Source organism: Cadophora gregata, assembly GCF_030347475.1.
Source record: "Cadophora gregata isolate MNR1 chromosome Unknown scaffold_27, whole genome shotgun sequence".
Taxonomy (NCBI): Eukaryota; Fungi; Ascomycota; class Leotiomycetes; order Helotiales; family Ploettnerulaceae; genus Cadophora; species Cadophora gregata.
The window spans coordinates 1-21,482 of NW_026695950.1; the positions used below are offsets into that span (position 1 = coordinate 1).

General features: G+C 28.8%; 7 non-coding genes across 7 annotated transcripts; all 7 read right to left on the reverse strand.

Annotated features, from left to right (window-relative positions):
* Positions 1-14,279: 14,279 nt before the first annotated feature.
* Positions 14,280-14,352, reverse strand: ONS95_008606. The gene has a single exon. It is a non-coding gene; the product is annotated as a tRNA-Met (tRNA).
* A 25-nt stretch (positions 14,353-14,377) lies between these two features.
* Positions 14,378-14,450, reverse strand: ONS95_008607. The gene has a single exon. It is a non-coding gene; the product is annotated as a tRNA-His (tRNA).
* Positions 14,451-14,715: 265 nt separating this feature from the next.
* Positions 14,716-14,789, reverse strand: ONS95_008608. Its single transcript has one exon. It is a non-coding gene; the product is annotated as a tRNA-Phe (tRNA).
* Positions 14,790-15,106: 317 nt separating this feature from the next.
* ONS95_008609 lies at positions 15,107-15,178 on the reverse strand. The gene has a single exon. It is a non-coding gene; the product is annotated as a tRNA-Ala (tRNA).
* A 186-nt stretch (positions 15,179-15,364) lies between these two features.
* On the reverse strand, positions 15,365-15,447 carry ONS95_008610. Its single transcript has one exon. It is a non-coding gene; the product is annotated as a tRNA-Leu (tRNA).
* A 22-nt stretch (positions 15,448-15,469) lies between these two features.
* Positions 15,470-15,542, reverse strand: ONS95_008611. Its single transcript has one exon. It is a non-coding gene; the product is annotated as a tRNA-Met (tRNA).
* Positions 15,543-15,657: 115 nt separating this feature from the next.
* Positions 15,658-15,730, reverse strand: ONS95_008612. Its single transcript has one exon. It is a non-coding gene; the product is annotated as a tRNA-Glu (tRNA).
* Positions 15,731-21,482: the final 5,752 nt, after the last annotated feature.

Here is a 21,482-nt window from a genome sequence, read left to right on the forward strand (position 1 = left end):
AATAATGTTTCTTAACCTTAAATAATCATGTTGTTTATTGGTAAAAAGAGGATATCTGTCAAAAATAGGCAATACAATATTTATTAGGTGATCTTTTTTTCTTATCCTAAAGTACACCTTACTATTACCGTTTGTTACTCTAAATCCCACAGTACCCACACCCAACAAATCTTTAATTTTATATATTAATTGCACATCTTTTATACTCAACTCTATACCCAATTCACATTGAAAATATTTACCCTTTTTTGACACAGTGAAAAACCCATCACCTTCGAATAAACCTACCAAATACGCATATATAAGATTTTCTGCATTTAGTCTCTGAGAAGCTTTGAAAGTTGAAAACTTTCTAACCCCGGCTGATTGTCCCCTTGACTTAGGCTTTTTCACGTATACGTTAACATATACGTATCCTAATACTAATATTGGGGATATTCCAGCATTAAGCAAAATTTGCTGAACAACATTACTGTTGTTAGGCTCTTCAATTAATAATTGACTTAAGCCACCTCAAATAAACTCGACAATATCTTGTCCTATTCAAGGTATAGCACTCATAAGATTAGTTATAACTGTTGCACCTCATAAAGACATTTGTCCGTAAGGTAAAACATACTAATATACTCAATATAAACTGTAAGCTATTTATATAGAGCCAGATTAACTTTGAATTTGTTTAACCTGTTAGTTTCTTAAACTAAATATTCCGACTGTGCATTAAGCATCATTACAGACACCCATTAGTGACCCAGTCTGTCGCGATTATTAAGATAACCGACGATCTCTAGTCTAATAATATATTATTTTTATAATTAGCTTTACACTATAAAACTATATTAAATGCTCTTTGATCGTTTTCACTAATATTGCCAAAGAAACGTATTTCTTCAATATCCCTGTCGGGTTATTCCACTTTAAATTTTATTTTTCTCTTAAGATTACATAAAATTTGATACTCATGGGACTATGGACTAAATTAAAGAATAATTGAATCAACAACTATTCAATTAAAAATAATTAAACAACTAACAACGTAAGTGAACAACATTACTTAGGTAAAAACTTAACAATTCAACGTCTCCTTAATATACTTTTTGGGGTATTCATAGCTCTTCAAACAGTTTTTACACTACATCTTAGTGATTCAGCTCCAACAGTAATACTAGGATATTCACCATATAAAGTCTTATCTAAATTATAAACTATTATAGGTTTGGATTTTTTACGCATATTATTTAAAGACTCTTCTGAATAGGTAGGTTTAATTCTAGTTAAAGCAGCTTTTCTTAAGTTATCTTTATGTTGTTCACTTAAAGGATTATTTCTGTTTAAATTACCTATTCATAAACGCCGTTCTGGGCTGTAATTTTCTGACATTTTTATTCTAGTCATTTCAGAATGCTTGTAGCCAAAAGTATTACCAGCCTCAGTAACTATATTATAATCAGGTAACAAAGATTTTAAATAATAGTCTTCCATATCTAATAATTGTTTATTATTCTCTTTATTAACTTCTTCAGTAAATACTTCTAATATAATAAAAGCAAAGTTATCTATTTTATACTTTTTTACTGCGGCTTTGACTATTTTACTACCTTGAAAATTAAATAAATGTCTACGGAATCTACTATTGAACTTACCAGTTGAAGCAGAACCAACATAACAACTTAAATTAAATTTATTTAAAATTAAATATACACCCGCAAGGTTTCGAGTATCATTTAATACTTTACTTTGGACAGTTTTATCACTTAATTTTTCATAAACATAAACAGGTTCAAGATTATTTTTTTTCAAAAACTCAATAACATCTTTAGAGTACTCCGTACTGTTATTAGGTTCTTTAGGCTCTAAGTTTAAATATTTAGTAGAAGTAGAAAAGCATCTTACACTCCCCTTATTAGAAAAGAGAGTATTATGGGTTCTATTTGGATGTGACAAATTCTTTTTTTCACTTGAATTGTTGTTGTTGTTGTTGTTTAATTTAGACCATTTTGGGCTATGTAAAAAACCCAGGAAGGCTGTAACGATCATTAATATAAATATAAATGTACCTATAGTTCATACTAATGTTCTAGGTGCTCTGTATGATCCATAATATAAACCTTTACCTATGTGTAGATACACAAGGAAAAAGAAAGCAGATGCTGTATTACTATGTAAGTAACGTATTAATCATCCGTGATTTACATCACGCATAATATGTTCTATAGAATTGAACGCTTCTAATATACTAGGGTTGTAATGCATAGCTAATGTTACACCTGTAACTATTTGTATAGCTAAACAAAAGGCTAATAAAGAACCAAAATTTCATAAATAACTTAGATTAGATGGTTGTGGTGAATCAATTATATAGGAATTAACCAATTTTAATAAAGGATGACTTTTAAAAATTCTCACTTTTTAGTTAATGTAAAGTTTATTATTTTATCTAGAAGTTAAAAAGGGTTATTAATATTTTATATTAGGTGTTTATATTTACTAGTATAATATTCTAGTAGTTAAAGTTAACTATATTATTTATATATCATATATTATAATATATTATAATATATTATATTTGGGTTTGGGGCCCAAACCAATTACTAATTATTATTAGTGACCATAGGAGGTTAACGACCTATGGTCATTGAGCTCCTAATTTCACAGTAGGTAATAAAATAAAACTAAGGTGGGAAATAGGCTTAGGGTAAAATCCTGATAATACACGGCAGGTAGATTATATAAAGCATACCTCGCCACAAGCACAGGGATAACCAGAACATTGTTTGTTACACAACGTGTTTACATCATAGGCTAGATATGGCGGCTTATGAAAGGTGGTATGAGGACTAATCTATTTAAAATCAAGTAGATCCCATCTTATACAAGGTTTAAACATGTCAACCCGGTATTTACCCCTGTTAAATCTAGATCACATCCATATTCAAGGATGATCATGAGAAACCTGATACATAAAAACACATCAGTTTGTCGGTGTGTGTAATACTTAGGTTATTATTGGATACAACTTCATCCTTCGCCACACGAGATCACTGCTGCCTAAACTGTGACAAGGTAACAAGCTACCTTGTCAGGCTAAAATGTGGCTAAGCCACACGCCACCAAGGCTACCTAATCCAATATTAGATAGTGCTTTATTATTGGGATGTTATTTGTGGCTATATACATTTAACCGAATCAAGTATTTACACCTGTCAGCCTAGAATAGCCTTAAAAAAAGGCGCAGTACATTATGACTCACATGTCAAGGGGCTATGTAACCTTGTCACTTCTGCATAATGCATAATTACCTTATTTATCACCACACATGCAAGCTGCGCCACTTTCATACGTAATTTATATAAGACATATCAGCCTAGACTTATACATTACGGGCGCCACGCCTCCTACTGATACTAATAATATTCAATAATTAATAATACATTATTGTACTATGACGTAGAATATTACGCGAGTTAACTACCAAGTTATGCGACACTACCCCTTTAAATACCCTTAACGACCTAAAACGCCAAGTCTTGTGTCGTCATTTAACCCTGCAAAAAAAGAAGTTAGCCGTTGTTTCCTTTAAATGTGACTCATTTATCCATGTAACGCCACTCAGTTTTTTAAATTTAAACTATAACCAAATACTCTGGGAAATTTACGGCCTTTGCTTTGAAATCAAATACAAACATCACATGTCAATTTGCAGAAGTACAAGTATATAAGGATCAGCAATCTACCTCCTTACTCTCTTTTAATTCAACCTCAACCCAGCTACAATCACAAACACAAGCAGAATCTCCAACTTTCGCACTCTAAGCTTCACCACTTTCAACTCAAGACATATACATCAAACTCTACCTCTCAAATACCATTTACCTCAGCATTACCATTACCTTCATCAACTACACCATCCTCAATTGAATCTTACCCCTCATCTTACTTTTACACCGACCTAACAACCATGAATGTCACTGTCTCAACAACACGTAGAATTATTTCGGCTCTCCTACCTCTACCTATTATCACCGATCGCCTTATAATTCGATCATACCGTTCCACAGATCTCGAGGCATACCATATACTCCTGACAGACCAAGGAGCTATGGAGGAAAATAACATCTCTCCAAATAAAAACTACACTGAGTCCTTACTCGAGGGGATGCTACCACCATACGGTTCTGATATAATTTTGGGTATCTTCCTAAAAAAATCAGACGGCTACGAGGGCGACTTAATCGGAGATGGAGGTATGGACAATTTACGTACAGGAGGAGAATGGCCAAGCTTGAATTACCGTTTAAAGACGGAACACTGGCATAAAGGTTACGCCACGGAATTCGCAAGAGCTTTTATGGTATTTTGGTCTAACTTACCTCGTGAGCCTATAACCCTCCAAGTACGCTCTAAGTCTGTAGATGACCAGCTAGATAGACTTCACGTAACGGAACGGGTCTATGCTTCAGTCAGGATGAAAAATGAAGCAAGTCAAAAAGTGTTGGAAAAGCTCGGGTTTGTATTATTTGATTTTGAATTGGGTGATAACGCCTTAAGCCATTGGCGTAAGATATTTTAGGTATAAAAAGGTATAAAATTATACGCATATATGAGGGGATAAGTTTTACTTGGGCTTAAATTGAATTTGTTTTTTCTAAATTTTTAACGTATAGCCCTTAAGTGACTTGAGGAATTATTTGGTTATATATTTTTATAATAGAAAAAAAAGTAGATTTTTTACATCATATAGTTTCATATTACAATCTCACCTCACTTATCACAAATAAAATTTAACCGTTTATCTTTTATTCATAATTACTAAGTTCTAGTTTTTATAATTGTACGGTTAAACTATACAACAAAAACCTATTACATGCCTAATTATTACTTATAACCATTATTAATTTAAAAGCTAGCCAAATAAATTATTTTTATATTTAATGTATTTAAATAAATATACAAATAATAAAGCACAAACATAAAAATATTAATATACATGCTTTTGGCCTAATTACATTTAGTTTAAATCTAATACTTAATTAACTATTTAATAATTTTAATGTTAGGGTATGGGTCATAACCATTATTATTTCTTATAATTAGTTAATACAGATATAAAGTTGGCTAAATCAGAACTAAAACCATTAGATAAATAAACTTTTAAAAATAAAAATAACGTAGCAATAACTAATGCTATGATATGACTTTTAGTAATCTTGTAATCATTAAATAGTATATTTAAACCTATAGCAAAACAACTTCATAAATAAAGAGATAGATAATTATATGAAATAAAGGCTTTTACAACATTAAAAATACTAAATACTTGATCTCAGTTATATCATGTTCTAATTTCTTGACCTATATTAAACCATAGTTTAGTATAAGCTACTATACATATTTTTAGGATAGCCAACTTAAAACTCTTTTTAGTAATAATTTTTTTTATTAAAGTAAATAAATTACTAAATATATTTGAATTTAAATTAGTATTATTACTAGTTTTTATATTACTAGTTGTATTTATAACACTAAATAATGATAATAATAATAATAAAAGTAAACTATTATCAGCTAAAGATAAATAAGGTATTAATATATAGAAAATAAAACCAATTAATATATATAAGGCATAACTTGTAATTACACCTGTATCTAAACTGGCAATATTTCTACTTAAACTTATTAAACCTTTTTCTAGTCCAAAAGGTCCTAATAATTCAACACTTCCTTTATCTATAACTTTAGTAGTTTGACCACCTAATTTAAGAATTATACCTGTAATGTATTTATTATAAAATAATTCAATCAAGAAACGTTGGTTAAAGAAACCAAATATGTTATAACCTAACCTAGAAAATTTAAAGCTTATAAGTATTTTAGGTAAGAATTCTGAAAGAATTATAGCTAAAACACTCAGAGATACAGTAAAAAATAAAGGTAATAATTTAAATAAAGTAGGTACGGCAAATTCAGTATCTAACATTATTTCATGTGTAGGATGAATAAATAAACTATTATCCGCAAAGAACCCTGAACCTAAACCTATAAATATATCTTTAGTGATATAACCAAAGAATATAGAAAATATAGCTAGTATAATAAGAGGTAAACACATAAAAATATCACCTTCATGTGCATGTTTGTTGTTAGCAACAGGTACATCATAAGATTCAGGAAAGGGAGTATAAGCAGATATACCAAATCGAGGTATGTCATGTGCTGACATTCTTCACTTTATAACAGTCTTAACATAAAGATGTTCAGAATAATTAACCAAAGGTCCATTAGGATTAGTTAAAAAAGTTAAATACAGAACTTTAACGGAATATAAAGTAGTAAACATAGCTCCGATAGTTGCTATGAAATATACAACTGTACCACTAAAATAGAATTGTCCATATGCAGATTCTAAAATAAAATCTTTACTATAGAATCCAGTCATAAAAGGGAAAGCAACTAAGCTAAGACTTGCAATTAACATTACAGAATAAGTTAAAGGTAAGAATGGTCTTAATCCACCATACTTCCTAAAATCTTGGTTATCTGCTACTGCGTGAATTACAGCACCTGCACCCAAGAATAATAGCCCTTTATAAAAGGCATGATTAACTAAATGAAATAAAGCTATGTTATATGAAGACAATCCAACAGCTATCACCATCATCCCTAATTGACTCATAGTGGAATAAGCGATAACTTTTTTTATATCTTGTTGGAATAGACCTATAAGACTACTAAAAACGGTAGTTATAGCTCCTAGTCATAAACATAAAATTAAAACAGTCGAGCTATACTCGATTAAAGGACTTGTACGCATTAGTAAGTAAACACCCGCAGTAACCATAGTAGCTGCGTGTATCAATGCACTAACCGGAGTAGGACCCTCCATGGCCATGGGCAATCAAACATGTAATCCAACTTGAGAACTTTTAGCCATAGCTCCAATTAATAAACATATACCAATAATTGTAACAATGTTTTCATTAACAAAAGGTGCTAAAGAAAATACTGTACTATAATCGATGTTACCAAACGATCACAGTATAGCAAACATACCTATTGTTAAAAAACAATCACCAACTCTGTTAGTTAAAAAAGCCGACATAGAACTTTGATTTGCAGCTATTCTAGTAAATCAAAAACTTACTAAAAGATATGAACAGATTCCTACACCTTCTCATCCAACAAACATTAACAAAAAGTTATTAGCTGTAACAAGTATAATCATCATAAAAGTGAATAAACTTAAATAACTAAAGAATCTTTGATTATGAGGGTCGTGGCTCATATACCCTATAGAATAAATATGTACTAAAGAACTAACGATTAAGACAGGTATTAACATAGATACTGTTAAACTATCAAAATGGAAACCTCATAGTACGTTAAGTGATTCACTATCTATTCATCTAAAAAGGTTTATTGAAACGGGTATGTTATTTAAACCTACTTCAAAAAAGGCAACTATTGCTAATAAAGTTGTTACAATTACACACGTACATGTAATTAATTGGGCTCCGCTAACACCGACTTTTCTACCAAAAAACCCGGAAACTATTGATCCTAATAAAGGTAAAGTAATTATAGCTAAATACATTATTTATATTCTATTGCAATGCTACCTCTTAATCTATAAAATGCAACTAGAATACCTAAACCAATGGCTGATTCTGCACCCGCGATAGCTATTATATAAATAGCGTATGTTTGGCCTAATATATCATCAAAGCTAAGTGAACTTACCAATATTAAGAACGTAATAGCTAATAACATTATTTCTATAGAAATAAGCATTAATATTATATTTTTTCTATTTAAAACGAAACCTAAAATTCCGATTAAAAAAAGTATTAAGGATAAATTCATTGTATATTTTTTTTTATCTAATTATATTAAAATAGATTTTATTATCTATAACTTACGCTTTCTCTTGTATATTTATTATATCTAGATTACCTATTTCCCTTCTTACCGAAAATAAAAAAAAGAAACACAACCTCCCTCACTATACACGAGTATATAGCTACCACACTAGATTATAATATATATACAGAAATTAAATGCATATTATATCCAAACCACTTTCAATAATACTTTTGTAGTGTAGCTATATCTTTAGCATTAGAAAACAAAAATGAACGTACTGTTAACAAAGAAACCTAAGAGATTAGCTACTTAAGGTTTTTTAATATTCCAATCAAACATTTGGAATATACGGTGTTTTCCTTATCTACTATTTAGCTAAGGTAGAAATTATAGCCAAAGTATATAATATTTTATACCCTTTACGTAAAGTTTATTATAAAATTTCCTTTTATTACCTAGTGCTTTATTAAAAAAATAAACCAGAATTAGTTTGAGGATTAGCTTGGAAATAACTCAATTAAAGTTTATTAATAACTATGAGCTTAAAGTTTATTTGAGAAAAATTTACATAAAAGAATAGAATATAACTAACATTCCGATAAAAAAAAAGTATTAAGGATAAATTCATTGTATATATTTTTTTTTATATTAAATTAGATTATATTGAATTAGATTATATTATTTCTTAATAAAAATTTATAATTTAAAGATCCAATATAATCTAGAAAGAATAAAAGAATCGAACTTTTATAACATTATAAAGATAATGTAGCTGCTTACCATTAAGCTAATTCTTTTTATGTATTTAAAATATCTATGATATCTTATTTTCATAAGCAGACTTTTGAGCCTCTACTGCTTCTCGCTTACGCGAGGATGTAACAAACGTTTGCATCTCACCCTTATAAATACTATCGATGCCTTGTTTTAGCTCTATTTTCTATTAAGAGTCGGGGTCCAACTTAGGTCACTTAAAGGTACGCTCGCACTTTATATTTAGTTTGAGCTGCTTATAAAACTATTATCTTTACAAATTGTTAAAGTATTAACCTTTTTAACACAAATTATATATTTACTTTATTTTAAGTATACATAGTCTCTTTATATATTTTTTTATGCATAAATGCATAAAAATTCGCCATAGCTATATTACACATTACATCACTAATATCTTTGAAAATATAAGCATATATAAAAACCATTAAATTGTAGTCATATATGTTATATGATTACTTAAGCATTAAAAAATTAAAGTTTTTAAACTATAAGTTATAGGTTTAAACTCTTTAAATTTATATAAAGCATATATATACTTTATTACCCGTAATTGAAAAAAAATTTTTTTATATACTTTATATAAAGCATATTATACCTTAAAATAACTAAAACAAGATTACAATCTATCTAAAAAACTCCTAAAATTTTATGTAGGTCTAACATCTTTGAAACGATGGCCCATCTCTCACGGTTTTTTATATTCTACTGGTTTCAATTCACCATTATAGGTGTTTATTTCCACACCATAAAAAGAACGAAAATCTGGATGTATACTATTTATTTTTCTAGTTAAGTATCTAATTTCATCTATTGTAAGATTAGCATTGTAAGTTCCAGTAGGCACATGTATTTGGCGTATTATACCTTTATTACCATGGCCATTTAATGCCCTTCACTTAACTTTACTTTTAATTTCATTAAAATAATGATCTACGTTGTTACCGCCTCCAGTTGGATTTAATATTGACTTTAAAGACATATCCCCGTTATCTCGATTTAACATTGACTCTATAGGCATACCCCCGTTATTTGACCCTTGATTTTCAGCAAAATTAACCATATATTCAGAATAAAAATCGAGTCAAAAATCAAATGAGAGTATTTATGTATATGTATTAAAATTTTGTTCAATATATAACATTAAATCTATATTATTGTTGTTCAAGCCAGCTAAGAAATTTTTCTATTCCCACTGACTCTATAACTATAGGCATAGAACTGTGTAATATACCACATATTTCTGAACACTGTCCATAAAAAGTTCCTTCTCTATTAATAAGAACTGAAACTTGGTTTAATCTACCAGGGTAAGCATCACATTTAATACCTAAAGACGGAGAAGCAAAAGAATGAATAACATCTGCCGCAGTTACAATAAATCTAACGTGTGTTAATTCCGGAAGGATAACTCTGTTATCTACTTCAAGCATTCTTAAAGCTCCATCTTCTAAATCAGACTCTGGTACTAAATATGAATCAAATTCTATGAATTCATCATCTGCATTTAGAAAATCAGGATATTGATAACTTCAGTATCATTGGTGTCCCTCTGCTAGTACAGACATCGCAGGATCGCTAACTTCATCCATTAAATATAATAACTTAAATGAAGGGAAAGCTATTAATATTAATATTAAGGCAGGAGTAATTGTTCATATTAATTCTATTAGTGTACCGTGGTTCAAATATTTATGAGATATAGGTGATTTTGTACTACTATAATTTCTTACAATAGATATCATTATTCAACCTACACCAAATAAAATTATAACTAAATAGAACATAATATTATCATGTAATTCAACTAATCCTTCCATTTGAGGAGTAGCACTATCCTGAAAATAAAGACCTCAAGGCTTTGGTGTATCACAACTATTAACGATACTTGAAAATAAGTAATCAATCATATAAAATTCCTTTTCGTTTTTTCTAATATAAACAATTTATAAATTAGAAACCATTAAACAGCTTATACTAATATATATTTTAAATAATAAACAAAAATATATTAATTAGTATATAATTATGTAGTATAAATCTATACTGCCTATAATAAGAACCTTTATGTACTATATACATTTTTTTAATAATAAGTAAATAAAAGATGTAGCATATAATTTTATTTTACATATTGTAACTTAACAACGCTAGTTTTTATACTAGCATTATTACTTTAAATATTACTATTAATATACAACGACTAAAGTATTATAAAGATAATATAGGATAAATCACACATAAAGAATTTAAATAAATGTTATTTAAAAAGGCGTTTACTTAGTCCTTTTTGCTACTAGAACCTTCTCCATTACCTGAAGATGATTCCTTAGACTCTTGTTCTAATGACATTGCTATGGCTCTTGCTAATTGTTGACTCTCACTAGATTCCGTACTATTTCTAGGAGAATTTTCTGCATTAGCTGACTTTAGATCTTGTAATGAATTTAACTTAGCCCTTTCTATTTGATAATGAAACGAATCCTCATAACTACGCTTAGATCCGGCTTGCACCGCTGGCTTTTCCGGATCATAACCTAACTTTTTAGATATATCGTGATAATTATGATCAATCACAGTTAATTGGGAGGATAATTCTTTTTGAATCGTATAAAAGGTTTTTTTTAAAACATGTAAAAAATGGTGCTCCTTATGTGAATCCTTTAACATTTCATCGATCTCCTCCATTTCTTTTCCATAAATACCATTCTCCATGTAAAACTTTTTACGATTAGTTGCTTCAAGTAAAATCCGATCTAGTTTATCACTAGCATCGTTTATTTCTTTTGTACTAGGCATATCTTGATTAAGTGATGGAGGTAACTCAGGATCATAAAAATACTTATTATTAGATTTACCTTTATCTAATTTTTGACCTGAGCTAGAACTTTCCCCGGGCGAATCATGATAACCCCTATCAGTAGATTTACCTTTATCTAATTTTTTACCAGAGTTAGATCCTTCATCATCTGAATTTTTACCAGAGTTAGATCCTTCATCACCTGAATTTTTAAATAATGCTGTTGGTCGTGTATTAGTCACGGGTAACCCATCACTACCTAATTTAAGCGTATATTTATCAAATAAAAAATCTAAGCATATTTTACCTTTTATACCTAAGTACTCGCAGAATCAATTGATGAAACCATTATTAGCAGTTCACATCAATAAACCATATGCTAAACAAGAAAAAAATTCAAAATTTTTTGTAAGTAAATCTATATTTATGTAATATATAAACATAGTAAATAGACTTACAATAGAAATAAACAAAAAAACTTTAGCTAAAGGGTATTTAGCCAAAATTCTAAATATAGAGTTATTAAAGGTAGATATATGACTTATTGTACTTATTTTAAAAATACTTAAAGTAAGCATTTGTCTACTATCAATTTTAAGAGCATTTTTACCTAGTTCAAAAGCAAAACCTAATGTTAAGGCTAAAAAGAAGATCAACATTATAGTTAAACCATATATGCCATTTGTATATGCACTTACTACGTAAGGATAAACTAAAAGAATCTCTAGATCAAACAATAAAAATAACAATGCGAATATAAAGAAAGAAATACTGAACTGTGTCCTGTTTTGACCCAGGAACGAGTGGAAACCACACTCAAACGCACTATCTTTTTCCTGGTAAGGATTATGTGGAGCAAATATCAAATTAACGGCCAATAAAATAATGGCCAATAAAGGTATAAAAACAAAAAAAAAAGTTGTACTTGTCATTTATTGGTTAAATAATATCAATGCTAATATATTAGCTAAACTTAATCATTCATGAGGTACGAATATAAATAAAAGTATTATTAAAGTTAATACAGATATAGTAATAGTTAAATAACTAGATAATATAATACTATTTGTTTTAAACGTTATTTTTTCAATTAAGTTATTATTTTGTATTATGTTACCGTGTAAAGTCAAATTGGCGATTTCTGGATTAATTGTATGCTCAGGAGCATCAAAGAATATTTGTTTAATGATGTTTAAGTAGTAAACACCACTAATAACACTAGTTAATATAGCAACTAGTGCAAGGAAAATGTAACCACTGTCTAATGCAGCACTCAGTACCATTTGTTTTGCAAAGAATCCTATAAGAGGAGGTATTCCTGCAAAAGAAAAAATAGTAATAGTTAAACTTAAAGCTAATAAAGGATTTATTTCAAAATATCCCTTAAGTTGACTTATTAATTGTACTGGAGAATTGTTTTTATCATCTAGTTGTTTGTATTCATTGCTTTCGTTTACGTAATAATAAAGAGAAAACCCTATACTAATTAATATAATAAAAGCATTTAAATTACTAATAGAATACTGCATAAGGTAAAATATAAAGGCTTGTATAGACTCTACACTGTTAATACTTAGTGCAAGCAAAATAAACCCTACATGTGATATAGTACTGTAAGCGAACAATCTTTTAATTCTAAATTGAGTTAAACCTACTACTGTACCAACAATTAATGAAAGTAAAGAACTTACAAGTAAGCTAGAAGTCCAACTAAAACTAAAATTAAATAAAGAATTGCTTGTATAATGCACTAATTCTAATAAAAATACAAAAATAGAAATTTTTGCAACAATAGCTACAAATGTAGTCACTATAGTAGGTATAGCATCATATACACCAGGAGATCAGAAGTGAAAAGGTGCAGCACTCACCTTAAATAAGAAACCTACGCTAAGTATAAGCAATGAAAAGTTAATATAATAACTTTTATATCAATATAAAATATTATTACCACCCTCATTGGCCAAATCACTTAAACTAGTTATAACATATATACCATCAAGATTAGTAGTACCTGAATTTGCATATAATAAACTAGTACCTAGTAAAATAAAACAAGAACTTAAACCACCTAATAAGAAATAAGTTAAACCACCTGAAGTAGCTAATTCAGAATTTCGGTATAATGTACTAAGTAAATATAAACCGTAACTTTGTAACTCAATAGATAGAAATATAGAAACTAAATCACTTGTAGATACTAAAAATATTGCACCACTAACTATAAATAATAATATTAAAGGGTACTCGATTATTTTAAACTGTTCCCCCATCTTATTTACAATTTTAGTTCTGTAATATAATAAATTATAAAAAAGCATTTTATTTAGAGAAGAATATGAAGTTGTTCACACCCTTCTAGGATAAAATGCTGTAAGTTGAAGTATTAGTCCACTGATTAAACATATAAACATATGAAAAATATGGGTAATACTAGTTGCATGAAATAATCCTCCATACAAACCTATACCTCTGTCTAAAGATGTAAAATATAAACTCGTGAAAGATAATAATGATGAATAAAGAAGAATTATAATAGACACTCTACTATATAATATAGACTTATCTCGTCTTAAGGTAACCGCATTCGATAATAATAATTGTAATATTGATAATATAATCATTAAATAAATAAAAGAGTCTAACTTTTATATATTTATTTTTAGCGTAATAATAAAAAAATATCTCACTTTTAATTATATATCTAAACTTTTTTTATGCTATGTACAATCTATATAAAGCTTCAATCATTTAATTAAATTTTACGCTTTTTATTGTATATGTTAAACACATTAAAAATATAATATATACAATAAAAATAAGACAAAAATGTAGTATTAAAAATAGCCGGAGGAGAAATTTGAATTCTCATTCTTAATGCATGAAATTAATGTTCTAACCAATTAAACTACCCTGGCTGTTATTATACTTTAGATTATAAAGGGTGAATACCCTGATTTGAACAGGGAACACACTGTGCCACATACAGTCGCTCTACCTATTGAACTATATCCACCTTTAAATCATAATATTTATATAACTTTAAACATATAATACTAAAAAGTAATTATGTTGGAGTGATTCGAACACTCAATGGTAAATACCAAAAATTTATGACTTACCGATTAGTCCACAACATATTTTTAAATATATTAATATATAGATAAATAATAAACTAATAACATTGCATAAGGTAGATCCGACTTGAACGGATAAGATATAAAAATAATCAAATAGGCCTAAGCTATTCATGTCTACCAGTTCCATCACTACCTTTAAATTGCTCGAGATAAGATTTGAACTTACAACCTAAACATCTTCAGAGTTCCGCTCTACCAGGTTGAGCTTCTCGAGCTATATATACAGCTTGTAAAGCTATATACACTACATATTTAAGTGTTATATCTATTATGATACATGAAGTATAATTTATATTTAAATTAGCTTACGTGTCTAATTCTATATGATTATCTAACATAACTATAACCAAATAAAAATATTTTTTTTTTTAGTAAAATCCTAGCATCTTAATAATTAAATGAACTAAGATTTATTAAAAAAAATATTAACTATGGTTAATATAGCTTATAACGCCATATATATAAATATAAGCAGATTGCCATTATATTTTTTGTTAACCACCCTCTCTGAAAAAGATACCTATACCTTAAGTGGAGACATCAGGACTCGATCCTGAAATAACGATATGCAAAATCGCAGTTTTACCAATTAAACTATGTCCCCTTTTTATATAATAATATATAGATTTATAATATTATTTTTATGTACTATCTTTTGCACTTTTATTATTTTATGTTGGTAAGCACTTTATAGTAATATAAATATATATGTAACCTTTTATATATGAAGCTGACATAGCGTTTATATAATATAAACAAAAATTTGTTTATGACTTTAAACCATATAACGTATCCAAAAGAGGACTTGAACCTCTACGATATTATATCAACGAAGCTTAAGTTCGTCCTGTCTACCAATTCCAGCACTCGGACGTATATTTTTATTTGATAAATCTAAGGCCAGAGTGAGTTGAACACTCATCTCAGCTGTCATGAGCAGCTTGCTTTACCAATTAAGCTATGACCTTCTTATATATGCGGACAAAGGATTTGCACCAATATAGACTGGACATGAGCCAATTATGTTACTATTACATCAATCCGCATTATAAAAAATATAAGTTTATATTAATATACAATTTATAGCCTCAGAGGGGGTTGAACCCTCGCATGTAATGACGAAAACATTATGTCTTAACCACTTGACTATAAGGCCTATTATGTATAAAATAAGTCCAGTGCAAGTATCGCACTTGCTTCAGCTGGTTACAAAACAGCTACATTACTTTTATGCTAACCGGACTGAAGTTAATGTAGTTGTATTTATTATAATTATTATTCTTATATACATAAAAATATGTGTGATATCGGGTAAAATTAGTTAAATATTAAATTAGTACTTTATACCTAAAAACATTTAAATTCTTTCAGCTAAAGCCTATTAATAGCAATAATATTCTTTAATTTAAGGAAGCTAAAATAAAGGGTTTTATTGCATAATAAAAAAGATTTTTTATTATTTACTATTTCGTAGTATTCCACTACGTATATTTAAGAATATCTTAAAGTAAATTTCGCGCCTAAATGCTTTCAGCACTTACTTTTAACTAACTTAGCGTTCCTGCCGTGCCTATGCTATAGATTTACTTAAGTGTAAGTAACACCCCATTGTGCCTATCATCTCTTTAGTTTATTTAGGTTTTTCTTCATTTATTTAATATTGGGCACATAAACAACAGGTAAACCAGAGGTTAATATACCCAGCTCCTTTCGTACGAGGGGGATATCCTTATTTTATTCTAATTTCCTCTAGAAGATAGAAACCATACTGTCTCACGACGTATTTAACCCAGCTCGTGTAACTTATTAATCGACGAACAGTCGAACCCTTCATGATTCCTGCATTCATGTGGATAAGTTAAGCCGACATCGAGGTGCCAAACTGCGCACTCAATTTGTACTTCCTGGCGCAATTAGCCTGTTCATATTGTGTTAAGTTAAAAGCAATATATTATACTTTTAACCGCCATTTTTTTCAAAATGGATCAGACTATTTATTCAATTTTCTCTATTTATGATATATGCAACGCGAAAATTAAAAACATGGCTAACATAAATATGCACACCTGTAAAAAAATAAATAAAAAAAATATATAAAAAATATATTTAATATATAAACATTTAAATTTATTTATTTAAGGATTTTATTTACTACTTACTCAGCCTTTAACTCCAAAAGCACCGTTACGGTTCTTAGAGTTTATAAGTGTATATTGTACATTTGATTTATGGTAACCTCTTAGCATGATAGTAGATAATCCTCGGAAAGAAGAATCCACATTTTTTAACCCTCCTAATCATTTCATTTTAAATACAGATCTTGATGCAGTTGCTCGGGGAGTTAATCTACCTTTTGCTTCCACTCTGATACCTCTTAATTTTAAATGTTTTAAATGATGTCTAATTACAAAACCTTTTAAAGAAATTTTTTTTTTCTTCGTATAAGATCTTTTTACAACATTTATTTGTAAATCATCCGCGGCAGGGTAGAAACTTAATAACAGATTGTTTAAATAATCTTTACCTTTGTTATAATTAAACATAGAGCTAATAATATTATTACGAATTCTATTAACCAAGAACTGGTCTTTGTTTGGTCTAGGTATTCTTTCACTTATTTTCCTAATAACAGGTAATTTAAGTTTACGTAAAGATGTTTTTAAAACTTTATATAATCTATTATTTCTATTTCTTAGTTTTAATGATACAACTTGAGTAAAAATATCACTATTTAAATGCATTTTTTTTAATTTTACTATGTTGAACTCAACTTCTTTATTATATAAAATTTTTACTAAATTAATAAGATTTGACATAAACTGATTTGTAAATTTTAAGCTATTTAACTTAAATAAATAAAAAAAGTATCGTAATTTTTTTTCTTTAAAATGTTTTATAGACTCAAGTTTAACTTGATCAAATTTAAGATAGTCTAGAGGTTTTCAACTTGAAATCTTATTAAGAAACATTATACGTTTTTCATCTTCTGTTATAATATTTGTTTTAACTAAACTTGTTAAAAATACAAAATAAGTATTTAATAACTCTACTTCGGAAGAGTTAGCGTATTTGTTAATAATGGACATAGTATATATTTCATATAAATTATCATGGTCACCTAAAATAGAAAATTCCTCTCAACTTAAGGGTCTATTATATTTTATGAGGGCTTTCCCTTCACGGTTGTATTTAACAGATTTTTTCAAATCATAACGAGGATAAAAAATTTCTTTTTTAGCCTTTTCGTAATTCTGTGATAGTAACATACCCTCTGTATTAAGAACATAAAACGTAATTAATACTTTGTTGCTTGTATGTTTTAATTCACCTCTACCTATAAAAACTTTTTTAGTAGACACTCGTCTGAATCTAAGAAGTAATTGTTTAGTTTTATTTTGTAATAAATCTCGGTTAAGTTGAAAATTAAAAAAACTTTTTAAAATATTTATAAGATTTTTATCTGCTGTAGGTAACGTTTTTATATAATTAGAGTCATATGAATATATACTATTATATCATTCTTGAGATGCAGGTGTATAATGTCTAGTTATACCCGTATCACTTTTAATATAATTCAATTGTTTATATATGGTTGTTTTACTTTTTTTGGCAAATAAAATAGGTAAATTTGGATCTAAATTTACTTGAGATGAATTCATCTCAATATTTACTTGTGTTTTTAAGTCTCTCATGTTATTTAATTTTATATCTAATTTTGCTTAATCATTAATCTAGGATTAAGTCTATTTCATTAATATAATTTATATTAATTATTAATTTGTTAAATTATTCTTAAATTACTAATTTAAAACAACCTAACTTTAAAATATTATAAAGGAAGAGAAAATTGTTGGATTCTTATTAAGGTATTATGGTATTATTTAACCAAACAAACCTTATAGTCGTTGAACGTTTTTACTATTTGAAGTAAAATTCGCTTCAAGTTAACTTATTTTAAGTCTTTCTTGAAATTAACCCAATTATTACAACATTTACTATAAATATAATAAATATTGTGGGACAATAGCTTGTTTATCCCTAGCGTAGCTTTTTCAATTATCCAAGACCTTTCCTTTCTGCATCTTGTGATCATATGCCCCGCTTACGCGACTGATAGACGTGTAAGTCAAACAGTAAAGCAAGATTAAGCCATTAAACTTGACAAGTAATAAACATAATTATATTATTAGTAATTTTATTAATCACCGGATGTGCTATATTAGTACATACCTACTAATAACATAACTAAAAACATTGGAAAACTAAAAAGTATTTTCTTAATGTTTTAATTACAACTATTTTCCATATAGTTAAAATCTTACTTGAATAAAAAATATTAGTTCTAACTCAATAGATATATAGCTGGATTAGTTATAGCACAAGCTATACCAAATAACATACTAAAAAAAAAATATACATCATTAGTATATTTAATTATCATAATTATATGACAATTTTACAAAATTAACTTTGGATACACCCAGGTACTTTTTATGGGATCTGTGCCCCGCATAAACTGCCTCCTAGCAATTGTTCCTTCAAAGAAGGTTAATGATTATCTCAAATCTCTTACAAGGCGAAGCATGCAAAAAAGTTTGAGACTTTCACGTAGAAAATCTACCAATATGATAAACTAAATAAAGGTGTTTCAATTGTGTTAACACTACCTTATAACTAAAAATCGCAATATCATATTCAATAACTAGCAACAGTAAAGCTGCATAGGGTCTTCTCGTCTAACTAGAGGTAAACTGTATCTGCACAGCTATTCCAATTTCACTGAGCCAATCATTGAGACAGCTGTTGTATCGTTAAATCATTCATGCAAGACCGCATTTAACGGCCAGGGTATTCCGCTACCTTAGGACCCTTATAGGTAAGGCCGCCATTGATCGGGGTTTCCTTCGAAGCCAAGCTTATATTAGTCGACTTAGCAAATCCGTTAACCAGCCGACATCGGGCAGAAATCACACTCAATACTTTGATTTGTTATCTTACTGCAGAGTGCTTTGTTTTAATTAAACAGTCGTACAACACTATTCCATGCTTCCTATTCTTAACCTAATATTAATTAGGAGGAATGGCTCTCCTTATCCCGAAGTTACGGTAGTTAGTTTGCCGAGTTCCTTAATGATTGTTCACTCAAACGCCTTCGTATTCTCTACTAGCTTACTGGGGGTAGTCTTTAGGTACGGTTTAGATTATCTTACTATAAAAATATTGCTCATCTGTTTTAGTTTATTGCAAATATATAGTTACTGTTTTTCCAGAACCTTCTTCACTTTATTTTTCTACCTTTTGTAATTACTTACGTTAGATTATTAAAAAGAAGGTTGTTACTTTGTGACAAAGATTTACTCATCGTTTAATCCCTTTGGATTGGTAAACTTAGAGGCCGTTACTTTATTAAAACCATAAGCTTTAGGCGAGGGTATTACCCTTTTTCGTTACTCATGTCAGCATTCTCACTTGGGTTATCTTATATTTATTCTTAAAAAGAATAAGTCCTTGATTTACCCAACGTTCTGCTACCCCATTAAATATAATAATAAATTATTAATAAATATGGACAAGGTGTCGGTATATTGTTTAGATCCGTTAAATTTTCGGTGCAACTATCAGTATAAATTAAACGCAAGCGTTTATTTATTAAACCAGTGCTCTGTTACGAGATCTTCAAAAAATGGACCGCTTCTAAGCCTATTTCCTAGTCGTATTAGATAGAAACTTCCTTAATTTCACTTAACAATAATTTTGGAACCTTAACTCTTGTTCTGGGCTGTTTCCCTTTAGACATACAACCTTATCGTACTATGTCCGATTATTCAATATTCATCATTGCCCTTCCGAGTGCGAATACTCACCGATAAAATCTTCACGATTGCCCGATATATGCAAAATTACCCCCCCTTATTCTATAACCTGGCCGAAAAAGCCAATAGAATAATAAGATAGAAGTTGCCTGAGATCACAGTTCTGTACCTGCTATGATGTGCCTTGAATTACCTACTTATATAGGTTTCGCAGAAACAGATCTACCTCTTTAGTCTTGATTTTATTAAGACAAAGCTGAGGTCCTTCTCCCTAAATAGTTAAAAACTATCCATTTAACGGATAGTAATGTATTTTTTTTTTTTTATTTTTTGTGTCCAGCTGTACAATAATATATTTTCTTTACAGGTCTTCCAGTTTTAAGTGCTTTATTTACAGCAGTTCTACTTACACCTATAGCTGCAGCTGCTTCAGTTATGTTTGTATATTCTTTTACCTCTAGTGTAGTAAGATTTTTAACTGTAACAGGTACACCAACAAGCAATATTCTAGCCGCCTTCATGTTAGCACGTGTTTCATCCGAAAGTTTTATACCTTTACGTGAGTCAGATATTTTTATTTTCTCTTTATCAGTTAAGATTCTACCTGTTGCGGCTAATGATAAGTTATTTCTTGCTTCTTCACTTAATTTTCGATCCTTTTTAAAGAACTCTAAAGTTTCATCGCTATGTTTAAAACCTAACGAAGAACCTGCTTGTTGTAATATATTATACTCAGGTTTTAATAAATCTAAATAAAACTGCTCTCTTAATATAAGATCTACATCCTCACAGTACTCAAGAATATCTAAAGTAAAATTTGAATATCCATATTTCAAAAGAGCATTATGTATAGCTGTTTTATGTTCACTTAAATGTTTAAGACTATAATATTTATATAATCTCACAGAAAAATTAACTGAACTACCTATGTAGCTTTTTTTATTTACATTGTTAGTTCAACGATATACAACTGCTTTATTTTTGTTTTCTTTTAATATACGATCTTTTTCAAGATCACAATTAATATAAGTTATTATAGGCTTTACTTCAGAAGAGTTATTACCTAATACAGATGAAAAAAGGCAACATTGTTGC